Raw genomic sequence first — 4,929 nt, 5'->3', positions numbered from 1 at the left:
ACGTTAAAAAACCAACCAACAAACAAAATTTTGTATTGTATTGGATTTTGAGCTCGGTCACTGTTCGTTATCTTCACTTTTTCATCTTTTCAACGATATGAGATTCCATAAATTCAAATCTGCTTCTAATAGTTAGAAAAAATAAACAATAGGCTTCAAGTATACATCAAAGATATCCCCCAACAAGTATTGTTAGATGTACTTCCTTTCGGGGCACCGTAAATGAAAGTTTTAAAGTGGTTTTTATCAAACCTAAGTCTTTGTTAACTTTAACCTTTGGATTTCCTCAAAACAGATATCTGCAAAAGAGCTGTGGTGTGTGTATAAATATTTTTCCCAAAGTACATATTATGCATGTTTGAATAAACGTAACTGTCAGAAACCAAATAGAAATTTCCCTGAATACGAAGGGAAATGTTCATTCTGGTGTTATAGCTAGCTCATTAAAATTCTAGTTGCATGTATACGGTCAGCAAACGCTTTCCCTCCAAGGATAAGTTACCTGTTTTACTTGTACTGTTTATACCTTGTGCGGGAGAGAGCCTAATAGGCAGCTATGCAGCTTGTTTTCCAGTAGTTCATCTTCGAAATAGATTTCTTTAAATAAATATTGTTAGAAATGATTTTACAACTAGATTTTGTAGAATAGAATTCATGCTAGAGCGTATTTGTGTGGGTTTAAGAATTTTTACAGTGTTTTTATGTTCACTTCGGATGTAAATGTAAAATTCACAATATTTTAACGTAAAACAGTAAACTTTGAACAACATGTGGTTTGAAGAATTTTCGCAAAACATAGTTTGATAGCCAGTTAGTTCACGTGTTATAAGTTGTGTATTTACTGTTGAACGGTAAATTCATAATTTGCCATTTTGGACACGAGTTGGTATACAAGATACAAGATTTTATTAGTCCAAACCTGATCTTATATATATATATATATATATATATATATATATATATATATATATATATATATATATATATATATATATATATATATATATATATATTGAGAGCAATGCTTAATTGTATAGATTTGAAACCTGAATCAAACGTATGTTCATTGTACTTACTTAAAGTATTGCCTTTTCTCGCTTGGATCGCCTGCATCCCGAGTGATTTTAGAAACACCGAAGTATATTTTATTAAGGGATGAGTGTTTTTTTTTCTTTTCCTTTACATCTTACCCATAAATATGTATTAAAAAATAAACAGATACATCCTATATTTAAAGAATTTATCTAAAAACACTTTGTCAACTCGAAATTTCCTCTGTATGCATGTGCAACATGTAGTTTATTTTGCTTTGTTTGCAACATTGGAAATATGGTGTAACTCTCCTGGTCTCGGTGGTTTGTGTGCACATGATGTGGGAGAGGGAGGAGGGGGGGGGGTTATCACAGACTTGTAGTATCACTTTTTTGAGAATGCTGTTAAGGTTGTTAAAAATCTCAATCAAAGACCAATTTCCCCCTTTTTATTGCAATGGTCGACCCCCTAACATTGGTGTAGCTAAAACTTTTGCTGCATAAAATACGCAGGAATTGGGCAGTTAAAGTATTTTATTTTGTTATGTATTATTACGGCCTTTTTCAATTAAAAAAAACGATTCTACGTATCTGTCCGTATTCAGTTATACGTGTCAGTATTCAGTTTTTGAACATTTTGGAATCTTTTTCCCCCTTTTCTGTTTGTGTCTGCAAACAATAAATAAAAATCCACCGAATCTCTTAACTCTGAGATAAGCATTTAACAAAAATCATGACAAATGCAATATGAACACAAAGTAATTGCCAGCCCTTGAGATGAGGGGTATTAAGCACTTTAAAACAATAAAGTAATGAAATGGAAACATGCTTAATCATGGAGTGGGTGTTTTAAATTTGTGAAACGTGTGAAAAAAGTTGTTGTGACTCATCAGCCATGAAAACTTTGTACATATAAATACTGTCATGTCAACTCATTTGAATAAAGTTACACATATAGGCGTTATACACGATATTTGTTAATTATTCTTTTTGTAATGGCGACATGATGGATCTGTAAGAGAATGTTCACATTTACACTGACATGGCACGGTTTTAGTGTGCCGTGGTTTATTGTTGACAGGACCATGCAATCATGAGGAATCGTTTTATTGACTTCATATTTTATAAATTATAATTACATGTATATTCATTTTATTTTGGGGGAACTTTGAACTAAATTTCAAATTTTACAGAGACTTGAATCCAACGTGCATTGTACTATGTGCTTACTGTATATATATAAGCGGCATGTGCATGTTGCCTTTTATGCATGTCCTTTGCATGTCAATGTATGTTTTACAGCAGTTTCTTCGTTGCTTTTGAATATGATTAACAAAATAGTCCAGTTTGAAGGTAATTTTGGTTAGACTTAGAATGTAAGAATTTCTTCGGCATTAAAATCTATATTCAAAATTAATACTATCGTACCTTGCACGATGAAATGTTTAACCAAGTACATCTGGGTTTTTTTTACCGCAATTTCTTCTATGATTTGTTGGTCAGCTGTTCTTTGAGCTTCTTTTCGGGGACCTGTAATTGGTGTGACAGTGACCGCATTTCACTGTCTATATATAACAAGTTCCGTCGTCAAAACGCGCCTCTTTTTATGTTTATTTTTCAAGGTTTTTTTCTGAATGAATGAGTAATACCTTGTAAGGTTAATGGGACATACATGTCTCACGGTCATGAACACAGGACAGACTGTGGTATTACATACAAAAAAGCGCTAATAGACTTGTCTATATACACTTGCAAAATTAATCAACGATCAGTGAGACGATTTGTTCATGATCTGCCGGGATGAAAAAAAATCATTGTATAAAATTAATGTGATGAAAGCTTTTAACATAACTACATCTGGTAAAGTTCTAGTTTTTTTGAAATGCAACATTTTATGCAAATGTCCGTAAATTCGTCCTCTAAATGGACTGTTGATGATTTTTACGTCAAAGAAAGGGCATAAGAAGCGAACACAGAAGATAGTCTTCGATCATCAATATTCGCAAGTGGTTACATAGCTAGGTTTTAAATTACACGTGCAATATATAAGTTCCGGTAGTCCCATGACTCATGGTTTCCGGTATTTACATGTGGTGCCTGGAAAATGCCAAGTAGGGGAAGTGAAATGAGACTTCTTTAGTTGTCTATTTTGTACAAGGTCATCAAATCACTACATTGCATTCATTTCGAAATCACTTGTTAAGCTTAATATGATGAAGCACAAATAATCAAATTTTCCTCTAATAATAAAAGTGCAGATTAAGAGTGCGGTATGCGAGGATACAGCCTCTTGGCCTTACGGAAGAAAGCACCAGCAACCGTGTAGCACCACTGGGCGGACATTTATCTGGACTACTACTCAGCACCAGCAACCGTGTACAATGTAGCACCACTGGGCGGACATTTATCTGGACTACTACTCAGCACCAGCAACCGTGTAGCACCACTGGGCGGACATTAATGTGGACTACTACTACTCCTGAGGTCTATATTTAACTTCTGCACCGTAGAAAACGGTCATCTAGACCTATATAAATTCAGATAAGGACAAAATAAATATTTTATAATCACTCCAAAACCACAGTGGGGTTGGGAGTTGATTATATAAAGAAACTGATATTGCTCTCTCTCTCTCTCTCTCTCTCTCTCTCTCTCTCTCTCTCTCTCCGATTAAAGTCAAAGTCTCAGAACTGGTTTGGGCATTACTACCCAGCTCCTACTTCTTGACGCTTGAAAAGTTTAGCCACTTAATGTAACGCAATAATTATGCTAAATGAATAGGAGGTTGACATCAAAATGAAATAGGTAATGCCTATCCTTCTTCATTTTTTTTTTTTAATTTCTTCAAGGTTTAATTTACTTCTTAGACAACAAAGAAATCAAACGACCAGTGTGAGATTTATGTGTGTATTTGCTTTAACATGGTTTAAAATATTTCAGTTTGACGGACAGACAAGTTGGTGCTCAGCAGTATTCTTGTTTCGTTATTTGGGAAAAAGAATTTTTAAAATGAAGCAGTTAAAATTTGAACATTTAAGTTTTATGTAACCAATAAAAATTCATAACCTCTATATGCACTCACTAAAACCAATAATAACTATCATGTCGAAAAAGACCAGCATGCTGCTCATTGGTTTTTCTTGATATGTTTCTATATGCAGTTCGCATACAAACATTGATATTGTAATTTTTACATATATAAAGCTTAATTATGAATTGTTTTATTGTCCCGAAAGTCACCACGATAGAAAGAAAACAAACCATGCATCCTTTTTCTTTGTTGAACTTCTCCGTCAGAAGTAGGTGGGTTTTCTTTGTTATTTTTTTTTATTTTAAACAGTAGATACCTAACTCAAAATAGTCAGCACAAAGACAGAAAACAGATAAACATATGCTTGTACATTATGACATGGTGGTGACATATTTATAATGTTCATATAATAATTCAAATTCAAAGTTGCAATGGCACATTACAAATATACTCCATCGCATTTAAGAATAGCTATGGACACAGTAATTACGGGCAGTATAAAGCAGCTTAACTTTCTTTAAATAGGAGTTGTTATGTCTATAAATTACGTGCTAGGAGACACTAACTTTAACTCTCGTTATTTTTTAGGCAGACAATGTTCCTCTTTAAGAACCATATCGTAGAAGACACGCATGCTCCTCTTGGGTTTTCTTTTGACATTCTTCTATATGCAGTTTGCATATAAACATTGATTTTGTCAATTTTACGTATCTAAAACAAAGAGCACCACGCCCAGTCCCGCTTTCTATTTACACCTCTTCTACGGTAGTTCCGCCTAGAATATTTGGTAAACTATACTGTCATATCAATTAACTATAAAACGATTATGTCCAGTCTAAAATATTTCTTTTTTAATTTTACGTGCAC

Source organism: Saccostrea echinata, unplaced genomic scaffold (assembly GCF_033153115.1).
Source record: "Saccostrea echinata isolate AGI-Se365-2 ecotype Australia unplaced genomic scaffold, CSIRO_AGI_Sech_v1 ptg000009l, whole genome shotgun sequence".
NCBI lineage: Eukaryota > Metazoa > Mollusca > Bivalvia > Ostreida > Ostreidae > Saccostrea > Saccostrea echinata.
The sequence above is the reverse complement of the archived record's forward strand: the minus strand, read 5'-3'. Positions refer to the sequence as shown.